At 51.6% G+C, this 6,577-nt stretch overlaps 1 protein-coding gene across 1 annotated transcript in view; it reads left to right on the top strand.

Moving 5' to 3' along the window:
* Positions 1-1,400: 1,400 nt before the first annotated feature.
* Positions 1,401-6,577, top strand: part of LOC124007404 (thrombospondin type-1 domain-containing protein 1) — a gene marked incomplete at its 3' end in the record, with an annotated part of 54,158 nt that continues 48,981 nt past the window's right edge. The window contains 1 exon segment of the mRNA XM_046317926.1: positions 1,401-1,621.

The raw sequence follows: 6,577 nt of genomic DNA, 5'->3' as shown, positions 1-6,577 counted from the left end.
TTCCCAGGGTGCCTGTGGTGTTGAACTCTCTGACTGCCTCAGAGGTTTTTAGATGAACAGTTAAACACGACTCAGGCAATGCCCAAGCCATCGCCCTACACCTCTCCTGTCTACTTCCCAGGGTGCCTGTGGTGTTGAACTCTCTGACTGCCTCAGAGGTTTTTAGATGAACAGTTAAACACGACTCAGGCAATGCCCAAGCCATCGCCCTACACCTCTCCTGTCTACTTCCCAGGGTGCCTGTGGTGTTGAACTCTCTGACTGCCTCAGAGGTTTTTAGATGAACAGTTTTTAAAACAGTTAAACGACTCAGGCAATGCCCAAGCCATCGCCCTACACCTCTCCTGTCTACTTCCCAGGGTGCCTGTGGTGTTGAACTCTCTGACTGCCTCAGAGGTTTTTAGATGAACAGTTAAACACGACTCAGGCAATGCCCAAGCCATCGCCCTACACCTCTCCTGTCTACTTCCCAGGGTGCCTGTGGTGTTGAACTCTCTGACTGCCTCAGAGGTTTTTAGATGAACAGTTAAACACGACTCAGGCAATGCCCAAGCCATCGCCCTACACCTCTCCTGTCTACTTCCCAGGGTGCCTGTGGTGTTGAACTCTCTGACTGCCTCAGAGGTTTTTAGATGACACTGGGACTTATCGTTAATGTTTAGGGCTATACATCTCTGTTAGTCGGTGTTGTACAACCCTGTTGATATCGCTGGTACAGGTTATAGCCTGATGCGCATCAGTGATTCAACACCTAAACGTTTCTCCGGAGTGTTCAGGTAGGCCTCAGGTAGTCCTAGGCTTCGGCAGCCTAGTGGTTAGAGCGTGTGACTAGTAACCGGAAGGTTGCAAGTTCAAACCCCCGAGCTGACAAGGTACAAATCTGTCGTTCTGCCCCTGAACAGGCAGTTAACCCACTGTTCCTAGGCCGTCATTGAAAATAAGAATTTGTTCTTAACTAGTTAAATAAAGGTGAAATTAAATAAATAAATAAAACTCTGGAGTGTTCAACACCTCCTGAGGGAGGGGGGGGGGTTATTGTTCTGTGTGCTGAATATTTTCCTTGAATATTTTCCTTTTCCTTCTTTTCCTTTCCAATAAGCTACAGCCTACCATATATGTATCGCTTACCCTCATTAAATATGAAAACAATACATCCTTTGTCATTTAATAAGTCATGTAGTCTGTCTTTTTATTCATCTTTTAAACCTTTACTTCTGTTCTTGGCTCAAACTTTGAGCACTGTTTGAGATCTATACATTAATTTAAACTGATTGACCGCACGTATGGCCACGTACAACCTCATAGGTTGCAATGAGCCGCGTATAATTGACCGTAACAGAGGACGAGCGGCACGGGAATGCGCGGTCACCCTGGCTCTGTTCTGTCCGCTCACGGCACGGACGCGCGCAAAGGGATTGCCGTTCCTCTCCGTCTCTCTCTGCTTCTTCTTCTCTCTGAAGTTGATCTGTAATCGAGTTGCTGTTCCGCGGGTCACGTTAATTAATCATCTGTGGAGGTTGACGATCAGAAATGGACGGAATGACGTTTCCATGGATGAGTCGGGACGTTTGATGGAGGTTTCGTTGGGAATAATCAATGCCTTTCTGAGTCTACAGGAAATGTAAGTACGCAAATGTGGTCCTAGTCTATTGAGAATGACAGGTAGCCTACAACGTGTACGCCGACCCCTTCGGAATAAGTCTGACTGGTCATTATAGCCGGAGGGACAGAAAGACTAACATTTCTAAAATGTTCTATTCATTTGAATAGAACATGTTATGTAGGCTAATGTCCTTATGAGCTTAAAGGGATAGTTCAGGATTTTGGCAATGACCCGCTGGACACACGCTGGTTGAGTCAACGTTGTTTCAACGTCAATTCAAAATAAATTCAACAGACGTTGAAATGAGCAGTGGAGGGGTCCTTTATCTACTTCCCCCAGTCAGACGAACTCCTGCATACCAGTTTCTTTATTTTGCTTCCAGTATGAAGGAAGAAGACAGTTTTGCGAGTCAATGCTAACTCGTGTTACCGCAACGACTGAGAGTTTACAGGAACCAGTAGCATGCAAGCCAGGGCTGTGGGCTGTCACCAGTTATTGGAGACGTTACAATATTTATTTTTTTATACCACACACACACACATTATCAAAATGACAAGCTTCTCTGACATTTAAATACCGAGATCAATAAAACCAACGACCAATGTCTTCTAGGCGACCAATAGCACAGGCCAATGACACCAGTGGACACACAGATCTCAGGCCGACAATATGAGGTCACTAGTAGTCCAACTTTCCAGTCTATTCTATCATGTTCTTCCCGCAATTGTATTTTTAAAATATTGAGAAATACCTTCTAGCTGCTGTTCACTGACAGCGACAACTTATCAATCATTATCAACTTATCAATCATCATCAACTCATCAGTCATCTGTTTTATATTTGCTGCTGAATTGCGGGAATCCCGACTGTAGACGAGGCCTAAACGCTCATAATGTGACAACACAATCTACAGCGATTTAAAAAAATATATATTTAAAAAACTATTGATCCTCTATTGTGGCTAAATTATGCTGGTGTAGTATTTTCAATGATTTGTTTCTATAGAGACCGGAGTCATGATCTAATTTGACAAATATATTAAACTTAATCTGCAGCCCTTCCTGTAGCGCTGTGTGTTCTTCCTGTAGCCCTTCCTGTAGCGCTGTGTGTTCTTCCTGTAGCGCTGTGTGTTCTTCCTGCAGGGCTGTGCGGTCCTCCTGCAGGGCTGTGCGGTCCTCCTGTAGGGTTGTGCGTTCCTCCTGCAGGGTTGTGCGTTCCTCCTGCAGGGTTGTGCGTTCCTCCTGCAGGGTTGTGCGTTCCTCCTGCAGGGTTGTGCGTTCCTCCTGCAGGGTTGTGCGTTCCTCCTGCAGGGCTGTGCGGTCCTCCTGCAGGGCTGTGCGGTCCTCCTGCAGGGCTGTGCGGTCCTCCTGCAGGGCTGTGCGGTCCTCCTGCAGGGCTGTGCGTTCCTCCTGCAGGGTTGTGCGTTCCTCCTGCAGGGCTGTGCGGTCCTCCTGCAGGGCTGTGTGTTCCTCCTGCAGGGCTGTGTGTTCCTCCTGTAGGGCTGTGTGTTCCTCCTGTAGGGCTGTGTGTTCCTCCTGCAGGGCTGTGCGGTCCTCCTGTAGGGTTGTGTGTTCCTCCTGTAGGGTTGTGTGTTCCTCCTGTAGGGCTGTGTGGTCCTCCTGTAGGGTTGTGTGGTCCGTAGGGCTGTGTGGTCCTCCTGTAGGGCTGTGCGGTCCTCCTGTAGGGCTGTGTGGTCCTCCTGTAGGGTTGTGCGGTCCTCCTGCAGGGCTGTGTGGTCCTCCTGCAGGGCTGTGCGGTCCTCCTGTAGGGCTGTGCGGTCCTCCTGTAGGGTTGTGCGATCCTCCTGCAGGGCTGTGTGGTCCTCCTGCAGGGCTGTGCGGTCCTCCTGTAGGGCTGTGTGGTCCTCCTGCAGGGCTGTGCGGTCCTCCTGTAGGGCTGTGTGGTCCGTAGGGCTGTGTGGTCCTCCTGTAGGGCTGTGCGGTCCTCCTGTAGGGCTGTGTGGTCCTCCTGTAGGGTTGTGCGGTCCTCCTGCAGGGCTGTGTGGTCCTCCTGCAGGGCTGTGCGGTCCTCCTGTAGGGCTGTGTGGTCCTCCTGTAGGGTTGTGCGATCCTCCTGCAGGGCTGTGTGGTCCTCCTGCAGGGCTGTGCGGTCCTCCTGTAGGGCTGTGTGGTCCTCCTGCAGGGCTGTGCGGTCCTCCTGTAGGGCTGTGTGGTCCTCCTGTAGGGCTGTGTGGTCCTCCTGTAGGGCTGTGTGGTCCTCCTGCAGGGCTGTGCGGTCCTCCTGTAGGGCTGTGTGGTCCTCCTGTAGGGCTGTGTGGTCCTCCTGCAGGGCTGTGCGGTCCTCCTGTAGGGTTGTGTGGTCCTCCTGTAGGGTTGTGCGGTCCTCCTGTAGGGCTGTGTGGTCCTCCTGTAGGGTTGTGCGGTCCTCCTGTAGGGCTGTGTGGTCCTCCTGTAGGGTTGTGCGGTCCTCCTGTAGGGCTGTGCGGTCCTCCTGCAGGGTTGTGCGGTCCTCCTGCAGGGCTGTGCGGTCCTCCTGTAGGGTTGTGCGGTCCTCCTGCAGGGCTGTGCGGTCCTCCTGCAGGGCTGTGTGGTCCTCCTGCAGGGCTGTGTGGTCCTCCTGCAGGGCTGTGCGGTCCTCCTGTAGGGCTGTGTGGTCCTCCTGTAGGGTTGTGCGGTCCTCCTGTAGGGTTGTGCGGTCCTCCTGCAGGGTTGTGTGGTCCTCCTGTAGGGCTGTGTGGTCCTCCTGTAGGGTTGTGCTCTCTCCCCAAGGCCAGATAATCACCACTTATTATTCTGAATTCAATGGATGGTGGTCAGTAACCCCAATGGCAGTGGCTAAAGGAACATTTTAATATATGACTCCAGGCAGCTCTCCACCCCTGATGTTTATATGGTTGGATGACTCCAGGCAGCTCTCCACCCCTGATGTTTATACGGTTGGATGACTCCAGGCAGCTCTCCACCCCTGATGTTTATACGGTTGGATGACTTCAGGCAGCTCTCCACCCCTGATGTTTATACGGTTGGATGACTCCAGGCAGCTCTCCACCCCTGATGTTTATACGGTTGGATGACTCCAGGCAGCTCTCCACCCCTGATGTTTATACGGTTGGATGACTCCAGGCAGCTCTCCACCCCTGATTACAGCTCTCCACCCCTGGTTTATACGGATGACTCCAGGCAGCTCTCCACCCCTGATGTTTATATGGTTGGATGACTCCAGGCAGCTCTCCACCCCTGATGTTTATACGGTTGGATGACTCCAGGCAGCTCTCCACCCCTGATGTTTATACGGTTGGATGACTCCAGGCAGCTCTCCACAGCTCTCCACCCCTGATGTTTATACGGTTGGATGACTTCTCCAGGCAGCTCTCCACCCCTGATGTTTATACGGTTGGATGACTTCAGGCAGCTCTCCACCCCTGATGTTTATATGGTTGGATGACTTCAGGCAGCTCTCCACCCCTGATGTTTATACGGTTGGATGACTCCAGGCAGCTCTCCACCCCTGATGTTTATACGGTTGGATGACTCCAGGCAGCTCTCCACCCCTGATGTTTATACGGTTGGATGACTTCAGGCAGCTCTCCACCCCTGATGTTTATACGGTTGGATGACTTCAGGCAGCTCTCCACCCCTGATGTTTATACGGTTGGATGACTTCAGGCAGCTCTCCACCCCTGATGTTTATACGGTTGGATGACTTCAGGCAGCTCTCCACCCCTGATGTTTATACTTGGATGACTTCAGGCAGCTCTCCACCTCTGATGTTTATACGGTTGGATGACTCCAGGCAGCTCTCCACCCCTGATGTTTATATGGTTGGATGACTTCAGGCAGCTCTCCACCTCTGATGTTTATACGGTTGGATGACTTCAGGCAGCTCTCCACCCCTGATGTTTATACGGTTGGATGACTTCAGGCAGCTCTCCACCCCTGATGTTTATACGGTTGGATGACTTCAGGCAGCTCTCCACCCCTGATGTTTATACGGTTGGATGACTTCAGGAGTTTCAGGTAACCACAGCTCTATGAACTAAGTGGCTCATTCAGTTGACTACATTTTTTTCCCCTTTATACCATTGCAGCAGCGCAAAAGATTCAAAAGCCAGGTCCTAGTGACGTCCATGATGCTAGCTGTTCCCATAAACTTCCAGTCATTGCGCTAACGGTCGTTAGCAAATGCCTTCATACTAAATGCAGAGAAAATGGTATCCACCAGTTCATCTGACTTGGGGAAGCAGATCAAGGGCCTCGTCGGGGAAGCAGATCAAGGGCCTCGTCGGGGAAGCAGATCAAGGGCCTCGTCGGGGAAGCAGATCAAGGGCCTCGTCGGGGAAGCAGATCAAGGGCCTCGTCGGGGAAGCAGATCAAGGGCCTCGTCGGGGAAGCAGATCTAGGGCCTCGTCGGGGAAGCAGATCTAGGGCCTCGTCGGGGATCTAGGTCAAGGGCCTCGTCGGGGATCTAGGTCAAGGGCCTCGTCGGGGAAGCAGATCAAGGGCCTCGTCGGAGAAGTCCTGAACTATCCTCTTAAGGTAAAGGTTGTTCATGCCTCATGTAGCTTGTGATTAGCCTATAGGCTGCCGAGGTGCGCAGCGGTCTAAAGGCACTGCATCTCAGTGCAAGAGTCGTCACTACAGTCCCTGGTTCGAGTCCAGGCTGTATCACATCCGACCTCGATTTGGAGCCCCATAGGGCGGCGCACAATTGGCCCAGCATTGTCCGAGTTTGGTCGGACAACACCTATTTAAATATATAAAATTAAAAGCTGGCTGTGGGTTTGGCCTGTCTAGTGTCTGTTATAGTTGACATGGACAGTGGTGTGTGTGTGTGTTGCAGGGGGAAACTTGGAGTCAGTGGGTTTTGTTGGACACAGCAGCAGAGTTGGCCTGTGAGCAGAGTTGGCCAGTGTGTGTGTGTAGCAGAGGAGGCTGGTGGGAGGAGGTTTAAGAGGACGGGTTCGTTGTAATGGCTGGAATGGAATGGCATTAAACACATCAAACAAATGAAAAC

Source organism: Oncorhynchus gorbuscha, linkage group LG20 (assembly GCF_021184085.1).
Source record: "Oncorhynchus gorbuscha isolate QuinsamMale2020 ecotype Even-year linkage group LG20, OgorEven_v1.0, whole genome shotgun sequence".
NCBI classification, from domain to species: domain Eukaryota; kingdom Metazoa; phylum Chordata; class Actinopteri; order Salmoniformes; family Salmonidae; genus Oncorhynchus; species Oncorhynchus gorbuscha.
Note: the sequence above shows the minus strand (reverse complement) of the source record. Positions and strands in the feature narration are given on the sequence as shown.